The sequence below is a fragment of the Hirundo rustica genome, chromosome 11, assembly GCF_015227805.2.
Source record: "Hirundo rustica isolate bHirRus1 chromosome 11, bHirRus1.pri.v3, whole genome shotgun sequence".
NCBI lineage: Eukaryota > Metazoa > Chordata > Aves > Passeriformes > Hirundinidae > Hirundo > Hirundo rustica.
Window position 1 is genome coordinate 18,279,436 of NC_053460.1, and position 11,553 is coordinate 18,290,988.

Here is an 11,553-nt window from a genome sequence, read left to right on the forward strand (position 1 = left end):
CCTTTGTGACCCTCCCAGGAGCAGGTTCCCAAGCTGCTGATGGGTCATGGGTCTTAGACTTTTGCATACTGGGGTGTCACCTTTTAAACATGAATAACTCTAAAGCAAAGGATTCTTCATCTTAAAGTACAGAGATATTTTCTTACTTCTTCACTGGCACAGAGAGCTTCTCATCTCTATCTTTGTTCAAGCATCTTATAGGATTAATATTACTCAGTCCATCTACACACAAATCTAAACAATCATCTCCCCAAATGCATATCTTTCTTATGATTTAAAGGATTGATCTAAATATAGAGTTTATTTCCATGGTTCAAGTAAGAATGAAACCACCAACTCTTCAACCCTCTGTCCCAATAGTCTTTTCAATTTTTCTCTACTGACTTCATGCTGTTTCTTCCTTATGTTCACTTTGTCCTTTTCTTTTCTCTCTCAGAGAAGGGCTAAGCTCTGGAAGCTTCCTGTTGCTAGGAAAGGGTTAAATCTGCCCAGCGTCTTTGTCTCTCCTTCTGTAGCTCGTGGTGTTAGATGTTCAAGGCCGAGCTGGTGAGGGAGGAAGAACTCACACAGAAACATCAGGGATCAGAGCACCCGAGCAGTCCGGAATCACAAAACAACCAGGCAGGATCATAAATGCCTTCTCAGCCCACCCCTCAGTGTAAATCGGGGTGGCCTCGGCCCAAATGGTGCCCATAGCTCTTATCAGGGGCCCAGCAGAGATCTCTCCCTGCTCCAAGGAAGTTTGGAGAAAGCAGTTGTTGTAAAGCAGCAACTTCTCCTTCCCCTCCTTCACCCGGGAGCTGATGGAATCCGGCCAGGCCTCAGGCCAGCTCCCCCCCAAAAATGGGGAGCAGCAGGCCCAACTCGATGTTACCTGTCTCTCTCTGGCCAAAGGAAAGAAGGAAAGAGACCCCCCTGTGTAGTTTTCCCCTGCAGGAAATCAAGGGGTTTTATATGGTACTTCCCAAAGTCGTAGCCAACAATTTTCAGTGGTCAGAACAGATGTCAATATTCCAACTAACCCTCTGATAGGTCCCTGTCCTTTCTAAAGTAATTCCCAGGTCCTGACCTGGAAAATTATTCTGCATTGTTCTGTAACTAAAAAACCAAACTGTACTAACCCATGACAACCTGCTCAGGAAAAAAACGAGGTGATCTGAGATGATAATTTCCTGAACTCCAGGAAAGACAAATATTGATTTCTTTTACAGTGGATTGCATACACAGGCTTTAATAGTTATTTAATTATCCACTTTTCCATGTGGGGGATAATGTGCAATAAACTGAATCACTGTTCCCAAATAACATGTTCATTTTCCAAGGCAATGTTAGATCATTCCCTCTTTAAGAAGCAATACATCTTGTGCCTACTGCACTTCGAAGTTGGAGGTCAGTCAGTTTATTAACCCCAAATGTCTTTTTAACCTACTAAATATAAACCATATCTGAATTATTAATTAATATAGCTGTATTATAGTATGCTCTGTCCTCTTACATCTTTCCAGCATTTGTCATTCCTCCTCCTGCTAAACCCAGTGGGGCTCTTTGTGGCAGTTCACAAACCTTCATCCCAATGAATAATTAATGCTCCCTCCATTTGATTTGTTTTTAAAGAGTTGACATTGGCAATGCAATCTGTTGTAAATGGAATTTCTTCCTTTCTTCCCTGACCCTGGGATGGACTCCCTGGGTAATTGGCAGCTGTCATTCATCACTTGCATACTGCAGCTGGTACCAGCCCAGCTTCACAGAGCTGTTTCAATCGCCAATTAATATTAATCTTCTGATTGCAAGGTGCTCTTTTATCAGTCTCTGGGTAAACACTTCACCTGCTGAGTAATTTACCTGGCATTCTCAGTGGTAAGTGATAGTGACATCAAAATATTATCTGAAGGAATTACAGTATTTTATCAGTTGTCACTGAAGCTCTGCATAAATTCTTCTGCAGACCAAATTTGCAGGCATATCAGTCAGTGATCCCATAAAACTGAAATGTGCTACAACTGCCAGAGGATACCTGAGAAGCAATGAATCACTAAAACATACAATTAAATATATTATAGTGTGTTTTGGTAACATTTAAGGGTTTTTAAGGTATGGAAAGTGTTCAGGCCACCTGTGGTGAATGGAGAAGTAATTTAAATATGAGGGTTTTTTTGGTTTTTGTTTGTTTTGTTTTCTTTTGTTGTTTTGGGCTTTTTTTTAGGAGGGAACTTTTTTTTTTTTTTTTTTTTTTTTTTAACTACATGTAGTTTCAATATTCCTAATTTTACCTCTTCCCCAAATACTCCAATCATAGCAAGTCCATTTCCTGTAGCTCTGACCTGGTGAAATACTGTGATAATGAACTCCAGTACCTCAATACTGTTGTTTTACAGTTTCATATTTCATAATTTGTTACACGGTGCTGCTGATAAAAAAATAATTGACAAAGGTTTTACCTTTAGGGACAACACTTCTAATATAAGTTACTTAGGCCTGGTAAATGTTGCTTATTATTCTGTAGATTATTGCTGCTATTCATTGCTGAGGAAAGTGGTCTACCATTCCACAGCATTTCATGCTAAGAAATTCCCATCCCTAAAATATTCCTTTTATGTTTGAGACATTTGAGGGAGAGGTCTTCACCAAGCAGAGCTCTGATAGCAATTGTGGCTTTACTTCTCTTCTTTGAAATGTACTTGCCGAAACCCCAATACTTGAAATTGGTCTTGTTTAGTGTTGCTAGATTAAAGTACCTTGGGAAATTCTGGATAAAAGATAACTAAAAGATTAAAAAATAAATCTCCACCTTGTCCAAAGGTTTCCTGGCACTTGTTCCAGTCCTGCTGAGCAGCCTGGCAGCTTTGGCTAGGAGCAGGGCTTGCTGAATTATGCAAACTCCAAATGGTTTTCTTGGTGTCTTGAGGCTCCTTGAGATTCCCAAGCTCATCACTCTCCTTTTGAAAATACATCCCCGTCCCTCAGGTCACAGGACAGAGGCACAGCCTTTCTCTTTGCTTTACACTCCACTTTATTTTCTTCAACCATATCTAGGAAGTTAAGAAATAAATGAAAGAAAAACTTACATTTTAGAATAGCTCTTTAGATGCACATGTGGAGTCATCATAAATCTCTTTCCTGGTCTTGATTTGCTGAGGAAGCACTTCCAGGTTTACTGAAGGAAGGATATGGCATTTGGCTTTGGAGTCCTTCACTCTGATACAATGCTTTTCCTATAATCTGGGTTCATGTTTTTACTTAGGGTTTGGTTGTTCTTTAGGTTTATTGTCTTCTATCAGTATTTATCCAATTATCATTTATATGAAAAATAATGTATTTTATATAATTTTTATTGCTTTATTTGCTTTCTTTTCTTGTTTTTGCCTTACTTCATTGGCTCTGTGGCCAAAGTTACTTCTTTTTAAGAGAAGCATTGATTATTTTTGGCATCTAAATATCCATGAATTCCCAATCACTAATGACCTTTTTTTCTGCTTACATTTCTCCCTGTGGTCAGTTTTCCTGTAATTTTCCTCTGCTTTCTCTCATCAGAGGTTTCTGCCATGCATTCACATTTAGACTACCTGAAATTTCATTTGGTTACTCCTCATTTCTTACTATCTGAGATATCAAGTTTGGAATATATGGGCTCCCTGAAGATGTGTGTTCAATCCTGCAACATCCATAGCAGACATTTTTCCTTCTAAGATTCATAAATTCCATTCTGTAGAGTTCACAGAGTCTGTTGCAGAGAGGGTTTAGCTGAAACTTTTAAGAATCAAATCCTGTCTGCTCTGTTTTATTACTGGAAGTAACATAATCCTTCTGTAGAATTTGAGATTTATTCCTGTGGCTTGATTCTTCTTTCCTCAGCACTCTGGAGTTTGCTATCCAATTAGTCACTGCCTCCCCTTTCCAATAATCACCACATTTCAGCTGTGTTGTTTGGGAGAGGGCAGCTTGTTTGGAGCAATTTGTAGTGAAAGTGTGAGATCAAGTGAGTAACTACAAAAATAATTTTCTGCTGTGATGTCCTTTATTATGGAATCACAGAATCACAGAATGGCCTTTGAAAAGGTTTGAAAAGGACCTTAAAGCTCATTTTTCTCCACCCCCTGCCATGGCAAGAGCACCTTCCACTGTCCCAGGCTGCTAGAATGCCCAATGTCCAACCTGGCCTTGGACACTTCCAGGGATCCAGGGGCAGCCACAGCTGCTCTGGGCACCCTGTGCCAGGGCTGCCCACCCTGCCAGGGAAAAATTCCTGCCCAATATCGCATCTAACCCTGCCCTCTGGCAGTGGAAGTCATTCCCTGTGTGCTGTAATGAAAATTTTTAATAATATATGCTTATTCACAGTATTATTTGTTTTTAACTTACACTAGAACTAGAAAATTAAAAATAATTTTAGATCAGCCACCACCATTAAATTCCTCCTGTGCTTATCATATTTGCCTTGGGTATCTGAAGGTGGAATGGTTGTGTGGCAGCAGGGAATGTTTATGTGGCCCAGATGAGGTCAGTAATTAACCCTGCTTAATCTGTCACTACTGCAATGGAATTTAAACTGTGCTACCACAAAAATTCAATAATGGAAGCCCAGACACATTGCATGACAGTTCAATGTTTTAATGACACACACTAAAGCAATGCCACTGATTAGATCCTTTGCTAATTATCCTCTGCTGCTTCTGTTAGTTATATTTCAGCAAAATTAAAAGACTCATTCACAAGCAGCATTGCTTCTTAAGATGCCCCTCCTATCTTAATTCCTATAAGAGGGAACAAAAATTTTGAAACATCATTTTACACACTTCCAGGAAAAAAAACCAAGTAGTTTTGTAAGAATGTTGGAGGATTTCACTAGAAATTTCCTTCCTCTTTTTCCATAACTTGCTTATAATTTATTCCTAATAATTATACTAAAGTTATGTAAGAAGCCCTGTGATGTGGTATTGTTTTAGCAGAAGCTCAGCAACTGCTGGATTGAAGCTCTCTGAAGGATTTTCATCCTTAAGCCTGCATCCTGATTTTACTTTAAAGGGTCCCATGTTGCCTTGACTTGGAATCAGACTGCATTTAGTTTTTCTATAAGAGGATTTGTAAGTCCTTTTAAGAGGAAGGAGCTATGGTTTTCTCCCCAATGGAGAGAGGTTAATCTGTAGCAGAATGTGTACGTAATACACAAAGAATTCTGGAAAAGCCAACAGAAGGCAAATGAGAAACTGCAAGAACAGAGGCAGAAGCCCACATGTCTGGTTACCACAGAATCATGGAATATCCTGAGTGGAAAGGACCACCGGGATCACTGATCCAGCTCCTGTCCCTGCCCAGACACCCCAACAATCCCCGCCGTGCATCCCTGGTGTCCAAAGGCTCCTGGAGCTCTGGCAGCCTCAGGGCCGTGCCCATTCCCTGGGGAGCCTGGGCAGTGCCCAGCACCCTCTGGGGGGAGCAGAACCTTTCCCTGCTGTGCAGCCTGAGCCTGCCCTGGCCCAGCTCCAGCCATGCCCTGGGTGCTGTCCCTGGCCCAGAGCAGAGATCAGAGCTGCCCCTGGAGCCCTGGGGAGCTCTGCCCTCAGCTCTTCTGCTGCAGCTGAACCAGCCCAGTGCCCTCAGCCACTCCTCCAGGCCCTTCACCATCTTCATGGCCTCTTCTGAAACTCTCTAATGGCTTAATGTCTTTATTTTAGCTCATGCAGAGCTGCCCCAGCACTCAGGCAAGATATTGAATAGAAACAGAATCAGAAAATATCTACCCATCACTCTGACACATACATATTCTGTTGTCCTACTTTGCTGCTTTTCTCCTTAACCAGTTTCTCAGCAGTTGTCTTTAACATGACATGCAACCCCTGTTCTTAACCCAACCTAATACGCTCCTGTCATGCCTTTCAAATTTCTTTGCTAGCAAAGGCCCAAAAATTCACGCCCAGGAGAAAATGGCACGCAGCTGCTGCTTCACTCACATCCTATATCTCAGCTGGAGCAGTTGGGATAGAAATGTCTCACCCTGTTGCAAGTGCTTCTCTCCCTGGTGTAGCAAAAGTGGAGAATAAAAAACAGCTGGGAAGTAATCCAAGTATTATGAATACAGGATAATTGTGTGACTCATAGGAGACCAAGGAATGTCCACTTTATTAAAAAAATCAAAAGCTGTCCAGATTGGCAAAACACCCTTTGGGTTTTCACCTGAAGGGTTTCCTGTGCAAATATGTGTCTGAGAGATTTATTACTATTTTTCCACTAAATTAGGTCCTTCATCATGAATTTTTCACAGTGTGATGTTTGTGATGGAACCAAACACCAAAACATAACAAAGCTTTTAGCTGTGCAAAAGGCAGGTGTGTCTCTGCTGGGCAGCTGAGAGATGGGACTTTAAAACAGGGGGTGCAAGAATAATCCAAGCAGGAAGTGTTAAGTGAAAGCTTGAGCAAAAATAGGTCAGAGTTTGAGTTAAAGTTAGAGTTTATTGAAGTCAGGGTAAAAAGGAGCTGAAGCCATTGAAGCCATTGAAGTTAGGCTAAAAGGAATTGAAGTCAGATATTATTCTCATAGTACAGTGTTATATAATTGCTACAGCTCAAAATAGGCCACAGCCCTAAACAGTCACAAGACTTTTCCCACAAACTACAGACAGCCTATTGTTCTCATTATTTGGTAGCTTTACAAAGCTGCATAATTTTAAAGACCTTGACTGTTACACATGCAGCTCTCTTCCTAGTTCTTTTTCATATCTGTGATCCTTCTAGACCACAGCCTGTACCCAACCAAGGCTGAGATATCTTGATTCACAAGCTCTACCATGCCCCCTGCTACATCTCTTATCTGTTCTTCTATATGCCTCCTTTCCAAGGCTTGTTAGTCATGATCAGGAGCTGAGGAAATCTCCACTATCATCTTTCACTGCTGTTCTCTTCTTTTCTGCACTTCGTAGCCCTTCCACCAGTTGTACAAGACTGTGTTAATAAAACATATTTGTTCTTTAATGTCGCCAATTTTGTCGTGGACAGATGAGCGTTGTCCAGCAGATGAGATCTTGGAAGGATTCAAATTATGGTAAGAAAATGCAGGTCATTTTTTTGGCATCTCAGTACTTCCTCCAGGTACTCACTGTAAGTTAGAAGGTACAGAAACTGAAATGCCAAGAATTTCATGATCATAGAGGTGCATAGGTTCTGTTCTCTTTCCATGATGGCTCTCATTATCCAGTAAAAATCTGAACAGAAATGCAAAGAGGATACATACACAGATAATATTGTTCGTGGTCACCCTGAAATCAGAGCTGATTAAATCCTGAGCTCTCAGCTTTCATCACAAAGAAGGATCACAGCAGAGCCTGGGAGGCGTTTCTGGAGACCACCAGGACTATGGACAGGGAAGAAGGGGTTTTGCTCTTCATGACTGAACATTTTTCATTAATATTCAGGAGCATTTTTACTAAAACTAACTGAATCTGGGTATACACCAAGTTCCAATTGATTATTTTTCCAGTTTATAGTGTTACTTGATAATCTTAATCCCACTGCTATTAATAGAAGATGAGGAAAGATTGCAGAAGGGCTTGTATTCAATTTAAAAATAATTCAGAGCAGGAAGAGAAAAAGTATTTTCATATGGAAATTACATAAATTGCAATAAAATTATTATAACAGATAGAAACCATAATATATTTCCTTTACAAAGAGCCTTTTTGATATTTATACATATATAAATATGTAGATATTTCCTGATGTTTTAATATATTTCACATCACATGATTTGAAACAATATTGATATTGATTTGGTTTTGTATTTTTAATTCATTAATCACGAGTTTCCTTGTTGAGATTTTGCTTCCATCTTACTTCCTAGATCAGATTTTTTACCAGTGAGGCAGTTTTAACACTCCAGAGGAAGGGATTAGCACTCTGTACTAATTAGGAGACTGTCTGGTTTTAGCTCCCTTTGATTTTCCAGCTGGATTGAGGAAGTTCCAGTCAGGGTTGTATCAGCAAAGAGCAGTCTTAGCTCTGAGGCTGCAGTGATGATCTGTGTATTGGGCTTTTCTAACTGCTCTGGTGCATCTTTTGGGTTGACTTCCCCACCCAGGTAAGAGTGGCAAAAATAGAAATGATAAATACATCTAAATGAAAGGGCAGTGATCTAGGAGTTTTCAAACTGAATCTTTGTCTAAATTTAGAATAGACAACTTTTTTTTTTTTTTTTTTTTCTTTAATCAGAAGTTTCTGAAAGATAGGTGTTTTTATTTTCAGGTGAGAGAAAATTTTGAAATTTGTACATACTTAGAAAAAATGATATATTGAGTTTTTACTCATTCAACTCTTGGTTTCCCATCCCACAGACTATGACAAGTTTTAGGAATTGATGTGAGACATTGATGATTTCTTTTCTAACATTCACTTGGGCCTATTTTATTTCCTTTTGGCTTCTGACATCTTGAAATCCATAGAATTCTATAAAGCCTCCCCATTTAGGAAAAGGTCAGGGAGCAGGCAGTAGAAAATGGCAAAGGAAGTGCACCTCTGTGTTGTAATGCATCAGTTTGGTTTATATTTCATCGTATTTGTAATGTTTTTTCTATGTATCATGTGATCTGTCCTTGCCCAGCAGTGTCCATCCCCCACACTGAAATGTCACCTAACTCTGTTCCCCTGCCGCTTCTCACTTATTGGGTGGTGCCTCTGGGCTCTGCCTCTGGGGAAAAAGCCCCGACGGGGGAGGGGCCAGGGATCTCTGGCATTGGCGAGTCACCGGGAAAGGTCTCCAGTAAGCAGAGCAGGAGTTGAGAATAAAAGCTGTAAAGTCCCATCTGAAGCCAGGGAGCAGACTCTGTTACTTTTGCCATTGGTGGCCATCTAATCTCGTGGGGAAAACTACAACTGGTGCCCTAACGTGTGGCTTGAAGCCACAAAAAGTTCCCAAAAAGCTGGAAGAACCACTTGGGGAGCACGTGGCCAAGGAATCCCATGCAGAGACAGACCCGTCAGGCTTGGAGTTCGCTGTGGAATCTCCAAAACACAGGACTCTACAGGCCAGGGCTGCAGTTTTCTCCTTTGGACTCAAAAATCCCATCAGAGTGCTGCAAAGAAGCCCCCTGAATGGCAGGCTGCTCCCAGAGAAGGTGACCACATGTTTGTGGAAATATGACCCTGGGAACCGAGACTGGAAGCTCTTTTTGCACCAAAAAGGGTCAGTCTCAGGCAAAAGGAGTGATTGGGAAAGAAAGGAAAGAAACGCTGGAATTTTGGTGAGTACCACTTTGGTTTTCTAAGGGAAAATCTTTTTCAGAGGTGGGATTCCTCAAGGAAAAGGGATTTTTCCTCTATCGGGGAAGGTTTTGCTTTCAGAGTAAACCTTCAAAATGCTTTTGGCAGCCTGGGGGAGTGGAAAAGGAATTTGTTTCCCCTTTTGGCTTTTTTTTTTTTCTCTCCAGTGAGTTTTTTCCTTTCAGTTTCTCAGTCACAATAAAGAGGACACAGAAACTCAAAATCAGAGCCAAAAATGGATGCAAAACTGCCTGTGTCTCAAAAGAGAGTCTATTACAATATTTTATATACCTTGGATAATGACGAGACCCATTATTCAAAGAAACAGCTGAAAAAATTAACTCTGTGGTTGTTTTCTCAGCTTCCACACCTATCATTAGAGCAAATAAGCTCCCCAGAATTTGGGAGGCTATAACAAAAAAAAAAAAAAAAAGTTGAATCTGGCTCCTCTAATAATAAAGAAGATGCAAATTTTGCTTTTTATAGCTTAAAAATTAAGTTTGCATTGCAAAAGCAAAATAAAAAGGAAAAAAGGCCTGTTCTTTGTGATTTTTCCCCAGCTTGTACCTTTGCAGGCAGTCTGAGTGCTCAAACCTCCCATCTTAGTGATCCCCAGGTGGGGTGGTCACAAGATGGAGGGGATTCCTTTGTCCAAAATGGCCAAAGCCATGTGTTCCCGAGCCACGAGGAGTTTCTCCCCCTTTGTCTGTCCCTCCTTCCCGCAATCCCTTCCTCTCCCCGGCCCCCTCCCTCCCTTCGGTGCCACCCCCGGCACTGCCCTCTCCTCTGACTCTGTCCCCTACCCTCAAACCTCCGCCCTCCAACTCCTCCCCGTGTGACTCAAGCCTCCAGCCCCTCCCTGCCCCTGCTTCCCACGGGTTCCCCGCCCACAGTCCCGGTTCCCATGCCCCGGAGTTGGGAGGGGAAGCAGGGGGGGGGAGCTGGGAACCCAGAAGCAGGAAGCGATTCCAACTTTTCTGCCACCCCTTTCACATACCAACAATCAAAAAGGCGGGTGCTGTCCACAGTAATTGGGACCCCTTCCCCCAACAAGCGATTCAGGGTTTATGCAAAGCTCAGGCCAAATTTGGATATGAAAGAGAATACTTTTGCAACTGTTTAAAAGCAAATTTAGTAAGAAATACTACAGTTCTCTTTGACTTCCAAAAAGATTTGCTTCCGGAGCTTTGGCAAAATCTGGAAACGGCTGTTGATAATAAGAATCTGCCAATTCAATTAGCAACCCAGACCGATAAGTCTTTCCAACCTTACAGTAAAATAAAGCAGCTTCCATCTGTCCTGGTTTGGGACAAATTTGGGAGAAAACCCCTGTATAGGATCCCTCTAAGGAAGCAAACCCACGTGGCCCCTCTCTCCAACCGGTCCGGAAAAAAAAAAAACCAAAACCCTCTTTGGAGAAAAGTGGAAAAAACTATTTTACTAAACAAATGAAGTGCATACAAGTATAAAGAATGAATAGTATGAAACAATAAAACCTCTCCTTCTGAAGTGAGATGGCAAACTGAGAAAGTCCTTGCCGTGGGTGTGGCTCTCTCTCTCTCAGTCTCTCCTCAGTCCCAGTCCCTCCGGCGCTGCTGGAAAATGCCGAGGTCCAGGCCCCGGTGGGCCGCAGGTGCAGCCCCCAGTGCTCCCCTGGGTTTTCAGTCCAGAGCAGGTTTAAACAGTTCCAAGAAAAAGGAAAAAAACAGTCCAGGGAAATTCTCTGCCCGGCTAGCTCAGTCGGTAGAGCATGAGACTCTTAATCTCAGGGTCGTGGGTTCGAGCCCCACGTTGGGCGCCAGTTAGAAATATGTCCTGGTTTGGGACAAATTTGGGAGAAAACCCCTGTATAGGATCCCTCTAAGGAAGCAAACCCACGTGGCCCCTCCCTCCAACCGGTCCGGAAAAAAAAAAAAACCAAAACCCTCTTTGGAGAAAAGTGGAAAAAACTATTTTACTAAACAAATGAAGTGCATACAAGTATAAAGAATGAATAGTATGAAACAATAAAACCTCTCCTTCTGAAGTGAGATGGCAAACTGAGAAAGTCCTTGCCGTGGGTGTGGCTCTCTCTCTCTCAGTCTCTCCTCAGTCCCAGTCCCTCCGGCGCTGCTGGAAAATGCCGAGGTCCAGGCCCCGGTGGGCCGCAGGTGCAGCCCCCAGTGCTCCCCTGGGTTTTCAGTCCAGAGCAGGTTTAAACAGTTCCAAGAAAAAGGAAAAAAACAGTCCAGGGAAATTCTCTGCCCTAGCTAGCTGAAACTAACTAAAAGCAAAGAAAAAAAAAATATCTCTGTCCTGCAGT

At 42.0% G+C, this 11,553-nt stretch overlaps 1 non-coding gene across 1 annotated transcript; it reads left to right on the plus strand.

Annotated features, from left to right (window-relative positions):
• The first annotated feature begins 10,976 nt into the window (after positions 1-10,976).
• TRNAK-CUU (transfer RNA lysine (anticodon CUU)) lies at positions 10,977-11,049 on the plus strand. The gene has a single exon. It is a non-coding gene; the product is annotated as a tRNA-Lys (tRNA).
• Positions 11,050-11,553: the final 504 nt, after the last annotated feature.